Source organism: Megalopta genalis, chromosome 2, assembly GCF_051020955.1.
Source record: "Megalopta genalis isolate 19385.01 chromosome 2, iyMegGena1_principal, whole genome shotgun sequence".
Lineage (NCBI taxonomy): Eukaryota > Metazoa > Arthropoda > Insecta > Hymenoptera > Halictidae > Megalopta > Megalopta genalis.
In genome coordinates this window covers 20,851,775-20,870,254 of record NC_135014.1, presented here as the reverse complement: position 1 = coordinate 20,870,254, position 18,480 = coordinate 20,851,775, and the positions used below count along the sequence as shown (strand labels likewise).

General features: G+C 34.9%; 1 protein-coding gene across 4 annotated transcripts in view; it reads right to left on the bottom strand.

Annotated features, from left to right (window-relative positions):
• LOC117220516 (EGFR adapter protein) overlaps nucleotides 1–18,480 on the bottom strand; it is a 383,013-nt gene that overhangs the window by 41,969 nt on the left and 322,564 nt on the right. The gene's annotated exons all lie outside the window — the stretch shown is intronic.

Below are 18,480 nucleotides of genomic sequence, written 5' to 3'. Positions count from 1 at the left end.
ATTCAAAATTGATGAATTCAATCACATAATAATACAATATTTTTTATTTTAATTCAATATCATAAGAACGAAGAAGAATACAGCAAAATCAAAAAGAAACTCATAGATTATCAGCATCAATTTGTTGATTCTTATTAAACAATCTTAGTTGATTGAAATGTGTTCTTGTACTTTGCATAGTTACAATTAGAACTCACTAATTATATTCCTCGATTCTGAAATATTCTGAAAATATTGATACGAAACGATTATGCTATTTCAATAATTTTAGTAGTCGCATTCTAATTATATTATATTTTAATATTGTCATATAACAGAGAAGTAAAATTAGCAATTAAATTTCTAATTTTAGACGTAAAATCTTACGATTAGTAAACATTTATTAAACCTTCATTAAGCGTTTACATATTTCTGCAACGAGGAAAAAAGCTGAATGGAAGAATTTAAATATCTGACACAAATGATATATGCGATAAACAATTTAATCAATCGAACGTTTCTCTACTATCAATATAATTTAGAAGTATTATTAATCTTAGTTAAATGTCATAAATGCATAAAAATCAGCAGTACAGTAATCAGATTGTACGACTTGGAGAGATAAAACTAGCAATTCGTATTTTCGACGATTGTTAGGCATCTTAAAATCTTAGTTAATCAACCATTCGCACGATACCGGAAACAGAGAAACACCTGAATATAGGAAAATAAAAGATCCGACGCAAATGAGGAAAGCAATAAGGAATTTCTCTAAGCACCGTGTAATATTAAACGTTTTCTTTCTTATTACGTCTGTGAACGTGTGAACACAGTCTGTTAACATGTTGTAAAGTTTACGATACACTAGAAATCTTTCGGTAAGTGCGAATAGGGTAGTTCGGCGGGGAACGGTAAACTTAAACTGCCATAAGGTTATGGCGTGCAGGTGGAATGTCTTTATGCAGGAAACGTATAGGGATACTAGGGGCATTTGATGACACCTGATGCTTTGCTTGAGGATCTCTTACCTCGGTGATGAAAGAAAAACCGCATCTTTGTTCGCGGATAAAGGCCGATTTTCTTTGTGTACCATTCTCTTACTAATTAAGAAGATCAGGACAACAAAATTACGTTATATTTTTAGTTAGCCTCATTATTACGGAAATTCTTTTCATTATTAACATTGACATTTGATATCAAATAATAATAATAATAAATGGAAATTAATATTTTTATTACACGATAAAGGAAAAGGAAATTACTTGTTATTTGCTTTTTACTTAAATTCGAATAAAAAATAACATTTGTTTCGCAAAATGAATGTACAAAATATTCATTGCATTAAATACAGCGAACAAAAGAAATTATAAATAATAAATAAATTATTCGTGGAATTATTTAAACGATCTTTTAATTAAATATAAAATTTAATTATTATTTGCAAAAGAAGTATTAACTAAATTTGTAATTACTGAAAAAAAACCAATCTGGAAGATTGCTTAAAAAACTGTTACAGCGAATAATTTTTCTGACGTCCTCGAGAGCATTGATTAAGTATTAATTGAATAGAATGTGAATCATCTGAAGGTTGTGTCACAGAAGAATATCGGGCAGAGGAATTATTTTCCTCGGTCGGCGGCAAACTGTAAGACAATACTGGAAAGTGTTCGCCACTTGAAAGAACCAAAGTGGATAAACGTACCGGCATGGCGCGATGTGCACACAGAGGGTCGTACATGCTGCATTTAAACATACAGCTCGTGTGCATCGTGGAAATCCTGAGTGGACAAGGGAAGCGATCGCAGTTGCTTCTTCCTGCATGTTCTCAAGGTTTTGAAAACTTTAAACCCTCCGGCTGCTCGTATTTCGACAGTCGCTGAAGCGCAAAATGATACACCTGCGTCCGAGAATCCCGTAACATTAGACATCAAATTATCCTGCGTCGTCGCCGCACCTTCTTTCTATCTGACATAAACAACGTGAAAAATGCAGCCTCGGTGCCGATTTTTTCGTTTAACGATTTTTATGCTTCACATTCGCGTGAACGGCTAATTAGAAGTTAATTATTTCAATAATTAATTAATTATGTAATTGATTAATAGACAGCGTATTTTTTAATAGTCGTAATAGGTTGAAATGAGTGAAATTAAATTCTTTCAATGTTTCTCCAGTTTTGTATTTGTCCTATGCACTTATATTGTAGATGCATATAATTGCAGTCTATTGATTAATAATGTACAAATTGCACAAAAATGCAGCATTGCTTTTTTTAAGATTGTTAGTATGTTATATTAAATTGTGCATGACAAAATTCATTGAATTTCAAAACGATCAGTTTGTGGTATTTTTTAATAAAAGTAATTGTGATTAAAAATTAAAAAATAAATCGCTTGAAATTGCACTAATTATTTCTAAATAAGTGTGTGATGCCACCCTACAATATCAATAGGATTAAAGTTTTCCATAATTTCGTATCTATACTATCAACAATTAAACAAAGTTTGTTGAAGTATATCAAATTATATAGAAATATAACATAATTCAGATAATTAACCAATAACGAATAAACAACAGAACAATTTACCCATAACTGATGATTAATAAATAACTGATACTATATAATATTCAATATCTACCTAGTTTCAGGTGCCATAAACTATTTATATTTGCTCTGTGTTCTAATTTTACGAAAGATGACTTGTCGAATCGAAGTATAGAACAAGACTGGATGAAGATACGTCTGCCTAGCATACGCAGATCTTTGCTATAACTATGTATTTCTGATCAGTGAACGAGGTGGTTAAATTACTCGTGATTAACCAATACCGAATAAATTACGCCGAATGGAATCTGAATGGCAGTGTATTAAAGGGACGCTTCAGCAATATTACAGTGCGGCACAAGTAAAATGTTCAACTGTTCGAAAGAATAATTATTAGAAGAAACATGTTTCTTCTTGTTACAAGCCATATTACGCAGTCACATCGGACATTGATGTTTATGGGGGGTACTAAAAGGTTGCTTTTGCCATTGCTGGACAGATCGTTTTAATAATATTCACGTTTTACACCTTCCATTCACAGTTTATTATCACCGCGTTTCTCCTATTTCGAACTGGCAACTACAAGTTCTGTACAAATATTGACCGGAAAAGAAAAACTAGAAAGTATACTCAGTTATAATGCTGTTTTATGTTTATCCTTGTAGAGAAGACTTTAGTGTGGTAATTACATCGAATATGACATTTCTATATCTATGAAGTACGCGACACATTTATGTCTTTCATTTTACGGTTTTATGCAGTATTCTTTGTTTAGATTTCATTCAAACGAGAAATTCAGGTCACTTAATGGATCTTATTTCATATTTAATTACTGAATTATCAGAACATTTATAAGTAGCTGTACTTAACATTTTATCTACTGGCAGTTTTCTAACATTTATTTTAAACACGAAAAAACCAGCATTTATGAATTTCTTAAAAAGTTTTTCAAAAATCACATTTTTAATCTGTCAAATTATTTAGATTAAGAAAATGTAACAAGTTTCTTGATAATAAGTTTATTGATGATATTTATTAAATTATTATTTTGAAGGAGATTATCGAGTTTCTCTAACAAAAGATACAGTTCAGTTATTGAAAAGTCTATAAATAGGCTTCCAGTTACATTATTTTTAATCTTGATTAAAAATTGTCCCCTTGCTACAGTATATTGCACACGATTCAATACCAAAACAATGCTGCAAAGTCACTTCATGTAGGGATGCCTTTTGATATCGACACCTTCGATCAATACATACTTGTGACACTTTCCCCCTACGAGTTTTGGTCGAAGGTGTCGATATCGAAAGATATCGATACATCGAATAATTTCATTTGCAGCGTGAATTTGGTAACGATGCTGAGACAAGAATAATAGAGAATCGGTTAACGAACCTCGTGAGAACGAGACGTTATATCGCTGAGTCTTATCTATATCGCAATGCCACGATTCCACGACCGCTCACGCAACGATGTAAAGTGACATGTTTCTGTAATATAATTTCGTGTGAGAATTATTTCTAAGCTGTTAATATATCAATAGAGCAATTAATTATTTTATGTATTGTTAAATACACAGAGTATTAAATACACGTATGATGTATTTCTTATATGTATAATATATCTATAAATACAATGTATATAAAGGATGATATTAAATATAATTATTCTACTATATAAGTTTAATTATATTGCTGAAGGTATTATCTCTTTGTGACAATGAAATAATACTTGATTTTAACAAAGACTATGGCTAGACTTCATAATAGATCTTCACGTATTTATGAAACGTTTTAAAATAATAGAAAATTATCTTCCATCTTTACAGTCAGTTAAACAAATTTCGAATATATGAAGTTTATCATAAAATTTAATTGTAAAATATTAATATTTGAATAGTCAGTCACAAGTATACATGAGATAGAGAAGAGTGACCTAATTTAGATTAGGCTTCTGTTACCAAATTTTTAAGTTAATCATTATCAGAAAAAGTAATCATTGCATTATTTATGATTCCTGTGTTGATTATGGATAAACGATTACATTTTCTTTGATTACTTAGTAATCAAAGCTATTAATCTTATTATCCTTAGTAATCTTAGCTATTAATCGCGAACATGATATCGCGTTAATCTTAATCAGATTGCTTTTTGCTTGACCCTGTGTCAAACTGGTCAAAGCAATTTAAAAAATCTTTCAGATCCCCTAAAAATCCGACAATCTAGCACATTGTCCGTTCCCGACCCAATTCGCTTTTGTCATTCTATCATCATCAAATCGATCACCGAGTCCTAGCACAAGGTAGAGCGAGAAAGAGAGAGAGAGAGAGAGAGAGAGAGAGAGAGAGAGAGAGAGAGAGAGAGAGAGAGAGAGAGAGAGGGTACAAAGGAAACGTAGACAGGCGTCCATCGAGCGACTGTCTTATTTATCGGCCGGAACGTCTGAAAATTTCACCGGCGTCTCCGCCGACGGCTGCCCGGGGTGCCAATTAAATTCTCATGGATTTCTTGTAGGTAGTCGACAAGGAGCTTCCTCGCTGCGGAAAATACCACGAAAAGATGCTTTCAAAGTCCTTTAACAAAACGGGAGCGTGGCGGGGACCCGAGGAGAGAATGAGCGAGCGAGCGAGTTCGAGTGGCACGACGAATCCACGACGGAGCCATTACTACGTTCTTTGCCGGGGAAGTAATGTGTTATTGAGAAGCTACCAGGTGTAACTTATGCCTCCACCAAGCCTCGAGAGTTCATATTGTACCTGGAGTTCCTATGAAGTGCTCCGACAATAATGGCCCACCCTTTGTGCACGATGCTCTATTGATGTCGAGAGGAATTCCGTAACGTCTGCGACCTGGAAGCACCAAGTCTCTCTCTCCTTTTTTCTCTTCCCTCTCTCTCTCTCTTTTTTCTCTTCCCTCTCTCTCTTTTTTCTTTCCTCTCTCTCTTTTTTTCCCTTCTCTCTATCTTTTCTTTCACCTGTATTGTTTTCTCCCTCTCCCTCTCTCTCTTTCTATTATTTCGGTTTTGTATTTTCTCTCTCTCCTTATTTTCTCGGTTTTTTATTTTTCCTCTGTCTCTATTTTCTCGGTTTTTTATTTTAATTCTCCCTTTATTTTCTCGGTTTTTTATTTCCCCTCTCTCTCTATTCCCTTGGTTTTTTATTTCCCTTTCTATCTCTATTTTTTCGCTTCTCCATTCTCTATCTTTGCTCTATTTTTTCTTTATTGTCTTGTTCTTTCCTTCATTTTGTCTTCCCTTTCTCCTTTCTCCCTCTCTTTCTGTCTCTTCTCTTTCTCCCTTCTCCCGTCTTAATAAAGAGTTATTCAAAGAATGTGTTCGAATAAAGAATTATCCGAAAAAAATAGACAGAATAATCTATGACGAATAATTCTTATTCGAATAAAATATTAGCGACTAGAAACTATTAATTTCTAATTAATAATTAATACAAGTAATAACATATAAGTAATAATTAATAATTATTCATTTGTATAATTATCTTAGAGAAATCTTTACTCAGAACAATTCGAATTCTCGAGAAAACTAAAGTTTTCATATCAGAGGAGATCATGTACTCTTTCTCTCTAACTTCTCTCTCTCTCCTATCTCCCGTCCCCCTTTCTCCCTCTCTTTTCTTTCTGATCCCTGTCAACCTCTCAACCCTCTGCCACCAATCCTCCAGCTCACCTGGAGTATCTGGCTTTTTTTTCTAACCCAGAAATATCCAGGTTCCGACTGCGGGCCGCATCGTGGATGGAAACGAGGATCGTATGTGGGTTGGCTGGCATTGTGGGTACACACAACAGCCGAGTTACCTCTAGCCCCACACCTGGATCTCTCGAGATTCATCCCCCGACGCGATAGAGTCGGCAGAGGGGCCGATCGAATTTTGGACTGCATTATCTAAGGGCTCGTTAAAAGACTTCGGGGTTTTGTCCGCGGACACGCCGGGGCGAGATCAGTCTCGCGTTCCTCCATTGTCAACAGGGTCGAGGGTGACCAGAGCGTCGTTACAATAGGCTGTGTGGATCCCGGGGGCTGCGGCTGCTGCCGGCTCCACTGTTCGACGAGCACGGAAAGTCTCTGGCTTCGTAAAAATAAGTCTTGAGAACGTCATTCAGGCCGACTCCTGCGGCAAAACATCGGAAGACGTCGGCAAGATTTACTCAAGTGTGACTCTAGCCACCTTAAGGGCCGCTCTTCTCTCTTGCAAAGTATTCGCGCACCTTCACCGAGATATTCTTATTCGGAGACTGAAGATTTTCCCGCAACATGGCGGCCCCGATGTTTGCGGTTTCGCAGAGTGTCGTTGTTACCGAGGTTTACTCCTCCGTCGATTGGCTGAGGTTTTTGGAGACTCTCGTTAAGCGATGGCAATTCTTGTGTCAATTTTGAATGGTTGTGGTGATGTTCGGCGATATTGTATTTTACACTGTTAGCAAAAGTTGTCGCTTTATTCTTTGTTTCTCAATTCGCTTTCTGCAGTCCTGAATACTCGGAGATTTTTAATAGACCACGTTAACCCTTGTGTCAATGTCTAAAATTTTGTTAGTACGTTCAGTGGTATTTTACTTTATATTGTTAACGAAATTGTTCGTTGTTTTATTTTCATTTGTTCCTTGGATAATTTTGTACAATCCTCAATTCTTAGAGACTTCTGTTAGAGTTCAGACGATATTGATTCTTGTGTGAATGTGTAAAATTTTGTAAGACGTTCAGTAATATTGCATTTTATAGTTTAGATATTTGTAACTTATTTTATTTGTACACTTGTAACTTATTTGTCCGCGTTGTAGTGTGCAGTTTAATTTTGGAGTGTACAAAATTTAGTTTTATTTTAGAATGCTTTAGGCTCTGGGTCATTTTATACAGTTTTGTTTTTTATTGGAATATACTGATCCTTATGTAAACGTCTACAAGTTTTTAAAAAGTTTAATGGTATTGTACTTTATATACTTTATACTATTAGTGAAATTTGTTTTTGCTTCATTCTCTCATATTTTTTAATATTTTGGTTCGTTTTGTGTAGTTCTGCATTTATGGAGATTTCTATTAAAATTTCTTAAAATGTTCAGTAATATTGTTTTTTTTTATTGTTAGCGATATTTGTTTCTGTTTAATTTTCCTATATTCCATGGTTGATTCTGAGCAGCCATCAATTCGTGACATTTTCTATTAGACGCTATTGAACCTAGTTTCAATGCCCAAAATTGTTTAAGACATTCAGTGACACTGTATTTCATAGTACGAAGGTATATTCTTACGTCTCACTCTCTCATCTGTCATTTGTGCTCGAGTAAGTAATCATTATAATCAGGACATGATACATAGCAATTCCAATTTGAAGGATATACATACCTACGTTCCTGTAGTCGTACCAACATCTTTATAATCTGTATCGCGTTTTTATGATCGCCGCAATCCAGATAATAACAGTAATCACACCACAACGCTTTGTGCAAATTTTCTACATTCAAGGAAACGTTAACAATTACACGCAGCATTTTCATTCTTCGTTCGTTACAGGAAATCTTGAAACTTTCAAAAGATGATTTCCCTTTTCCTTCGGTAAGAGGTATATAATGACAGGAATTTGTATATAATCCCACAGTTTAAACACAAGAAATAAGAATATATTTTTCGTTTACCCTGACTTCTATAAAACAGTCTAAAAAGCAGGAATTTGCATAAAACTTGATAACTCAGCAATGGTGTAGAAGATTTCTTCCAGTTGGTATTTTACAAAAGATTCTACAAAAACTGGGATTTGTATAAAAGTGCACAGTTTGAAAATAACAAATAATGTAATAAAGTGACTGAAATAAAGTAATATATTAAATATAAAATATTATTTATTTGGCAAAATATTATTTCCCACGATTTTGCTTTCTGTCCAAACATGATTTTGCATAAAACTACACAGCAACACTTTAGCAATAATAAAAAGAAAAAGAAAATAAAGTGAAACGATAAGAAAGAAAATAACATAAAATAAAAAGGTAAATGAGGAAATGAAATGAAATGAAGCGTAACGATAAACAGGAAAATGAAACGAAACGAAACGATAAATAAGGAAATAAAATAAAGTGGACTGATCAATAGGAAAATAAAATAACGTGCAATGATGAATAGGAAGATGCAACGGAATTAAATGATACCAGGATGAAATAAAATAAAGTGAAATGATAAATAGGAAAATGAAACGGAATGGAACGATGCCAGGAGGGAATCAAATAAAATGAAAAGTGACAAATAAGAAAATAAAATAACGTGAGACGATGCACAGAAAAACGAAGTAAAATGGAATGATAAATAAGAGAATGAAATAAAGTGAAATGGCAAGTATAAAAATATAATAAAATTACAGAACATATATAGGTATCGGATCGCGAACGATCCGGAAAGGTAACAGAGACCACTGTTGTAGGAGTGGGCGAGATTCGGTTCGTTTGAACGGCGTCGCATTTAACGGACGTAAACGCACACGTGTTAAATTCGAGGTACGTTCGTTCGGTTTCATTGGGTGCGATGGAAAATTTATTGTTCGATGGAAAGCCGGGTATATAAAGTTTAAGGTGATAGAACAAGATGCACAGTGATCCGCGCGCGTATTAGATTACGAAACCAGGCGAGGGTGAAACGTTCGAACGCCGATGTGTGTTAATATACGGTCAACATATCAGAATAGTCTGCAGTGCTCGTCCCACACGTGGAACGGTATTGTGCTTCGAGAGAAAACCGAGAGTATTAGCCGTTCTTTGTGCCGGTTATCGATTACACACGTTCTCGCTCGGATCGGAATAAGAGTGCGCTCCGTAGTTTCGTTCGCTATCACCCTCGCTTAATCTCGGGGTGAATTGGTAATCGGTAATCCGACTTGTGTGTGGACCTACTAACATTTCGTCGGCTTGCGGCCGTTGCGTAATTGCTCGAACAACGTTAGATGCGATCAGAATTGCGGGAATTATCCCCGACACGCGAGCAATTGTAGAAAATTCCTTTGTGAACCGGGCAATCGCCACAATTTCCGACCACGCCGACGATCAAATTATTGCAATTCAATTACCGTAACTCTGTGTTTCCGAACAGTAATTTCTCATTATCGCAATTCCACGGTTTGTCGAAAGAATGCACCGCATCATCACGATTTCACGTTTTCTAGACTTTCAGCGCGGCTGCAGTGTTATTAGAGGTGCGCATAAGCAGAGTTCGGCGTTACTCGAATTTCTTGGGATAAATATTTCTTTAAAATAATTGTCCGGATGAATTCATTTCAGTCGAATATTTTATTCGAATAAGGATTAGTCTTCGTCATAAATTATTCTTATTCTTTGATTAAATTCTTTAATCGAATTCTTTATTCAAATAAATTACTTGAATAGTTCTTTAATCGAATTCTTTAGTCAAATAAATTGTTCAAATAATTCTTTAATCATTCTTATTCGAATAAACTGTTCGAATAATTCTTTTTATCGATTTCGTTATTCGAATAAATGACTTGAATAATTCTTCAATCGAATTCTTTATTCGTATAAGTTAATATAGATTGTAAAATGATTCAAATAATAATGCGAATAATTGTTGACTGTTTTTATTTTTATCTAATTCTGTAAGAATTTATTTATACGAATACATTCAGGATCAGTTCTATCAATTTATCCAGAAATAACGAACGCTCCGGTGTAATACTTGAAAAGAAGTTAACTATGATCAGATAATTATAATTGTAAAAAAGTAGTGAAAAGTCCAGCAAGAAACTTTGAAAGATTTCAAAAAATATCACGATTTCGATGAAAATTGAACTTTTATTTAAAAATAAATATTCTTTTCTTCTATATTTGATATAAAAATCATTAGTACATAATTTCTTCTGCCATGAAAAATAACCTGTACTTGGCGGTAAAATAAACTTGAAATACTTCTCATCAACTAAGGATTAACATCCGCGTCGTTCACTTAACGGTGACATTATCTTTAACTGAGTTTTAAGAGTCCATTACCATTATCACATGTTCGAATAAATTGAATTTCACTTTGAAAGAGTGAAGCATCATCAACCGTAATAAATGTCAATTTTCGACACTCGGTTTCCTCGATGAAATCACTTTGATTTTCGGTGAATTGTTGCCGTCGGCCACTCAACCCGTTTAAATTCCACGAGAACGATGGGAAATAAAAGCTCGCAGGGTTGTTTAGTAGAGAAATGGTGAAATAAATTAGGGGACGATCGTGTTCTCGAAATAATCTGAGAAACGGATGCGACCACTTGTTCCGCTTTTTCCGCGGCGTGGCGCCGTCAACGTGAAAACGAGTGTGTTCTTTTTTCGAGTTTCGCTTTTTTTTGGTGGGTCCTCAAGGTATGGACCGAGCCGTTTCGTTGGTTCTGTTAAGGTCGCGGTTCAAGTGGCTGCAATTAACGTACTCTGTTTCCCTGGCTAACCTTTTAATCTCTCCGCCGCCGCGGTTTATCTAAATTGTAGCTAGTACGGTAGTGTGGGAAACTGTGCGCGCGACGTGTCACGCCGAGGAAGTAGAGCGAATGCATCGCGATAAATGCGTCTGGCCCGAGCATAACTTTAAAGGGCGGAGTTAAAAAAGGATTGAAGACGATTTACGTGGAAAGCGGCGATAAGTGCCTCAACATTACTCCCTATTTCATTTTCCCTTCTTTCCCGTTCTCTCTCTTTCTCTCTCCCTCTCTCTCTCTCTCTCTCTCTCTCTCTTTCTCTCCCGTTTTGCTTTTATGCGGCCGGAGCCGCGCGAACCTCGCGAAATCAGACTGCACGCCAGTCTCGCTGCAGTAACAGCTTTTTATTGTGGCTAAATCTTTGAACCTTTGTGCAGAGTGTCCCCTAACAGGCGCGGTGTTGCAACCCCGAAAGAGATAAATCTATTGGGGATGGTGGGAGAGCCACGTCGGTTCTCAACTCTGCTTGAATTTCAGCATCTCTTGCAACAGACTAGATTTTTATGCAAATGAACAGCTCCAGTGGATATTTTATGCGAGTAATATTTCTTACATCGAATAGTTATTAACGATTAAATATTACAAATCTCCTCAGGTGGTTGACAATGTTCCTTACTTTTAGATCGACCAATCAAATATTTGTTTAATTCATATATATTGATTTATAATTAGACGGAGGATTTTCTGTATTTTTGATAAAAATGACTAAACGAAATACCGAAGTGTGAACACATTAGACCCCTCCTCTTCAACTTAGTAAAATTATTAGATATATTTTTATTTAATCTCTGTTTCTTGCAATTGAGTTGGAACATTTTTATGGTGCATAAAGACCCGCAGTCTGTTTATAATTCATAATAACTTCATTCATTTCTCATAATATCTTCATTTTCACACCGTTTTCTTTATTGATGGCTATTATTTGTTCTAGTACGATTCTTCTAATAAATATTATAATAACCACGAAACTGGTAGATACTTTGTAATAAACATACATACTAGGAGAACATCATTCCTATATTATTTTTATATATATAATGTGAAGTGTAGAAGATTATGAAGAACAGAAAAATATGAAGCATAAAAGATTATGACGAACAGAAAAATATGGTGTACAAAAGATTGTGAAGCACAGAAAATTATGAAGCACAGAAGATTGCGAAGCTTTACTAAATACTGTGATGCTTTGTCAAATATTGTGAAGCCCTGCATAACATTGTAACGTTTTGCAAAATATTGTGAAGCTCCAAATATTGTAATCCTTTATAAATTATAGCGAAGCTTCGCAAATTATAGTAAATATTTTTGCAAAATATTCTGAAGCTTTGAGAAATATTGCGTAACTTTGCCAAATATTGTGAAGTCTTGTCAAATATTGTGAAGCTTTGTCAAATATTGTAAAGCTTTACCAAACATTGTGATGTTCTGCTAAACATTGTGAAGTTCTGCACGATTTTGTGATGCTTTGCAAAAATATCGTGAAGCTCCAAATATTGAAAACCTTTATAAATTATAGTGAAGCTTTGCAAATTATAGTGAATAATTTTGCAAAATATTCTGAAGCTTTAAGAAATATTGCGCAAGTTTGCCAAATATTGTGAAGCTTTGCCAAATATTGTGAAGCTTTACCAAATATTGTGATGCTCTGCTAAACATTGTGAAGTCCTGCACAATCTTGTGATGCTTTGCAAAAATATCGTGAAGCTCCAAATATTGAAAACCTTTATAAATTATAGTGAAGCTTTGCAAATTATAGTGAATTATTTTGCAAAATATTCTGGAGCTTTGAGAAATATTGCGCAACTTTGCCAAATATTGCGAAGTCTTGTCAAATATTGAGAAGCTCTGCCAAATATTGTAAAGCTTTTCAAACATTGTGATGTTCTGCTAAACATTGTGAAGTTCTGCACGATTTTGTGATGCTTTGCAAAAATATCGTGAAGCTGCAAATATTGTCAAACTTTACAAAATATTGCGAAGCTTTGCAAAATATCGTAAAGCTCGAAATATTGTGAGGTACATTAAATTGTGAAGCACATAAAACAACGAAGTACAGAAAATAGAGCCGCTTAAGATCACAAAGCACAATTTCCAGACAAACCTGTGCGGTCTGATTATCCTGATTTGAAAATTCCGAGCATCTTGAATCCCGGTGACTCAAATGCGGGAGTATGTTAGCGGCATGGAGGAGCCCGGTGAAATATCAGTATTATGCAGGCACTCTATCGGTAAAGGAGCAAGAGGCAGCAAGCATGAGGCATCTGATGCCACGAACAGCTATAAGTACGGACCTGAGGAATGTGCCCGTCCGATCCCACGGCTTATCCCCTCCCCTCTCTTTCTCTTTCCTCTCGCACTTTCTCTTTCTCTCTCTTTCTCTCTCTCTGCTCCACCGGCGCTCTTCTCTCATGGACGGTAATATCGCTAAGGTTAGGCCGTTCGAAGGCTTCTGTATGCATTCGAATGATCGGTGATTCGCTTTGATAGCCTGACCCGACGTTCTATTTCCATAGAAATCGGTCTCTACGATTTCCCAAAATTAATTAACCAAGTGGCCGTTGTTAAATATGCCCTGACAGACCCGATCCAATGTCAGATTTGCTTCTGAACCTTTCGACCGGTGAATCCGTGACATCGAAACCACATGGAACCGCGTATGGTATCCCTTGGACGCGTCAAAATCACATGGAACGAAGGATTATTAAACTGTCTTCGAATGGTTCATCATAATTTTGATCTTTAAAACGATTCTTGCATTTTTATAAAAAATTTTTATAGAATAACTACATAATTTTTAATAAGTGGATGGACGGTAACAATATTTGTATCTTGCTGAGCAAGCATAGTAAAATATAAATCAACATTCTAGTTTATTCACAGTCTTACTATTTCATTTTTTATCGTCTTCGGTTAAAATTAAATTTTCACTTAAATTATTTGCGTGAGTTATTTCTTTGAACACTTTTCTTTAATTTCTTTGTCCCTCCATAAAAGTATCTTCTGAATGATTTTGAAAGAAATCAGTGGTTCTGTTAGGGTACATATTCTCCGTAATACTCCAAGTATTTTAGCGTCTCTCGAAAGCTATCTGACACAATTAAAGTTATTCAGAAAGAAAAGCCTCCTCGAATAAAGAATTTAAGGAATTCCGTTTCAAGTAAGAGTCATCAGTGTACCAACAATTGGTTAACACGATCGTTGCGCAAGAAGACTGTCTCCTCCTCACATAAAGTGCACAGAAACTATTCGAAGTGTCGTAGATTTGTTATCGGCGATGATCAAGTGCTCTTCGTGCTAGCATTAATGCTTAGCTTTCGGTAGTATTTCGACTAGATAGTCAGCAGACGATTTCTCGGCGTGACAGCAAGAGTCTTCCCTTTCCACCAACAAATTCCTTCTTCGCTTTAGATATTTGTTCGACTTCCTTGAAACCTTAAAATTCCAGCTTTTTCTTCTGGGTCCTGCACTGCGGGGTGTGCCATATTTGGGCCCAAAATGTCACATGCACAGTATTTGCTTGAAAAGCTGGTCGAAACTGTTTCAATCGATTCATCACTATAGTTCCAATTATTTTAGCGACTTGTAATATTTCTTGATGATTGATAACGTTTGTATATTTTTATATCGTTCGATTTGATTAAATTATAAATAATTAAAAATTAATTATATATTTTATGTAATATTAAATTATTTAGAAACATTAACAATTAAACTACCGCTCTACTGCTGATGTTTGTTGCGTTATTATTAACATAAGAGTACTCTGCATGTGTATAGTGATGGGGTCCAACTTGGACAATTTGATTAAATAGAAACAAGTATATTAAAAACGTTCCTTTCTCACAATTTTTCTTACAATTATCGTCATAGATGAATTAGTAATTAGTAGCAGTCTCGAAGGTTCATCACTAGCAAAAAAGAGCCATACGAAGGATTTATTTATCACTTTCTACATATTATTATCTTTTACTTATTATTATTTTTTACCTACTGTCAGTTATTTTTTGGAAATGCTGGCGTCTAGAACAGACTTCTTCAACATTGGCTTGACAGTCAAGCTGTGTTAATGTTTAATTTGTTTAAAAAGAACAGGTAGTGTCACATTTGTTCAGAAATATTCTTAAAAAGTTATGTCCAATTTGACTGCATACGATCATATCTCATTTGTTTTTTAAAATATCGCGAAGTTTCTGGTTCGCGCGTAAAGGGTTAATGTAGTTAAGATCAAGCGAACGCTCGACCGCGCAGCGATTCGTCGCGGTGCTCTCCGTCGATTTTCCATATCCGTTTTCCGTCGGCCATGCTTGGTCTAACCAGTCCGTTTAGGGCTTACTAGGATAGCAGAGCTATTTAACAAGTCGACCGGTCGAGCAGGTAGGAAACAGCACTAGAAGTGACAGGTTGTTGTTACCGCGTAGCGCCGGGCTCCTTTCCCGAGAGCATGTGAAAATCGTTACACGATAGGTTTACCTGTCGCATTAAAACTGCACGTTATTCATCGATTGTGCGGGCCACTGTTCCTCGGCGTCCTAGACCCTCAACCATTTTCGCCATCCAGCCCCCGTATAATGATCGTCTTCCTGCCCCCTTTCTGTTCCCCGCAGCTTTCGAAAACCGCCGATTCTTGTTCCTGGCCGCGGTAAAAGGTGGGATTGAGCAACTCTTGTTTCACGAGCCGGCACCGCGTTCATCGGTCGCTCTGCTTTATTTACCTTTGTCTCACGCTCATTACAAAATAAGTCTACAAGTCGCGGCTTCCGCGGCTGCCACGGCCGACTTCCGAAAATAGCATTGGCCGTCAATTAGCCTCGCACTCTCTCTTTATATGTTTTCCTTTTTTCTCTCTCTCCCTCTCTTTCTATATCTCTCTCTTTTCCCCTCTCTCTTTCTTCTTTCTTTCTTTCTCTGTATATGTGTATATGTCTCTCTTTTTTGTCTCTCTCTCTCTCTCTCTCTCTCTCTCTCTTTCTCTCTGTAGATATATATATGTAATTAAATATTATATGTTATGTATAAAAATTAAATATTAAATAAATTAATATTAAAATTTTTTAAAAATATTTATATATATATATATTAATATATAATTTATATATATATTAATATCTAATAATTATATATATATATATTAATTTATTTAATATTTAATATTTAATATTTTAAAAAATAAATTTATATAAAGTATATATAAAAAAAATATATAAAATACAGATATCTCTTTATCTCTCTTTCCTTTTCTTCGACGAAACAATAGCCGTGAGCTTCTTTTTCCGCGAATTAAGAATGTCGGGCTCGCGATGCAATTGCGATTAATTAGCACTGTGAAAACTGACGGGGTGCGTAAAAAATGTTCGCGACGCCATGCTGAAAAGGAGCCTGACAGATGTTAACGACCCCCTGGATCGCTTCAACGATGTCTGTCTTCTTGGTCGATGAATTGTTTTCGACGACACAAAACACCAGCCCTCTGTGATCTTCCTGTTCTGTGTGCGGAATAATCAAACAGGAATGTTAACTATTCAATTATACGGCGATTGTACACGTAAGTTCCGTTCACTGTTGTTTAACTATGGTTCGCTCGATGCAATTACAGTGATTATGTGCCGGATTCTAACTGTCTTTCGAATTGTGGAATCTGACTGTAATATAGAGAGTATTTATTTCTTTACAGTTGTTCCTGAGGTTTTAGATGTTTGTTAATGATGTAGTTTGATGTCATTTTATATATTTATTGTGCCAGTTATGCGAATCTTGCATTTATTCAAATTTTGGTGCATCCTTCATTTATTCAGATTTTTGTTCATATTTCACTTGAAATTTTGCTGCATGTTTCGTTCATTGAGATTTTAGTTCATAGTTCATTTATTGAGTTTATGGATTTGATTTTATTTGTTAAGATTTTCGTACATATTTAATGCACTGAAATTTTGCTACATATTTAATTTATTAAGATTTTCGTACATATTTAATTTGCTGAAATTTAGCTACATGTTTCATTTATTGAAGTTTTCGTACATATTTAATTTCGCTCATATATTTCGATACATTTTTATTATTGAGATTTCGGTATATCATTTACTGAGATTTTATGTATGTATCATTTGGAGAAAACATCAGACTGACGTACGTCAAAGTAAATTAAATATTGCAGGTGCATGATGCATAGATTTTATTTCTTTCTCATTTATTAATTTTTTTTGTAAAATAGACAGTTCTGCAGATTTTTGTTACATAGCAATTCTTGCATCATATTAATATTGGAAACTTTGAACGTATTTTTCTAGAAATGATAGTAATTGCTTGCCATAATTCTTCAATAATATATGAACTAAAATCTTCGCAAGTTGTATACGTGTAAAACACATACCCTTTCGCTCTAAAATTGCACAAATATCTGAAACAATTCTTCCTTCTTTCAACTTTATATCATTACTATGTTCGCAAAAATACATTTTCTTTTACTTCGCTTTGCAACAACGATGCCTGCACTCATATTCTGTTCGAAATTATCTTTAATCTTCACACGGTTTGTATGAATAGAATAAAATAAATTATATCATCCTTCGAACAGGAGTATTCATAACTATCACGCCATAATCTGATCAACGTAAGTCTCCAGTTATCCCAGTTAGTGGGGATCAGAATACGCTAACAGTATCCCCTGCTTGTCATAAGAGGCGTCTAATAGGGGGAGGCTGCAGATCACCTTTTTTTCGATTGAAACCATAAAACATAACTGCTTAACAATTTAATTAATTAATTTTTATAACACATACTTTACTGTGTTTAACAATTTCGTGACAGTGTAAATTGAAGTCGTCAAAAACCGTGTACAAAATCATTCAATCCTGAATTAATTCATCTTTAATATAATCTTACTTCGAATATTGTTAAAGAATTTCTTGAGATAAAAGTATCCCATTACGATTTAATAAGAATGCCATCGACGTAATCCATTGATCTCGTGACATGATACTTTGAAGTTGACGAAAACTACGTACATAGAAGTATTTAATCTCTGAATCGATTCATCTTTAATCTAATCTTACTTCGAACGTTGCTAAAGAATTTTTTCACATAGATGCGCCTCATTACGATATAATGAGAATATTATCAACATAGCACTGTTTCTTCAAGTCGACAAATACCGTGTACAAATATATCGAACCTCTTAACCAATTTATCTTCAATCTAATCTCACTTCGAAAGATACTGGAAAAGTCAGTTCTGTAGTTTTCCAAATAGAATGTGCTTCGTTACGAACTGTGAAATCATAGTGGTGCAAGTCACATTTTCCTGATTAAGAAGAACAAGTAATGTTATTATTTATTACAAAGTGTATTGTTTAGTGTATTAAATACTAACCAATTTTATACTTAATTCACAATGAAATTTTAACGCATTTCACTAGTCTTTCCAGCACCTTGGCATCTGTACATCACCATTCGATACTTGACTAAAAATGTTCGAAAAGTCGACTTACACCACAATGATA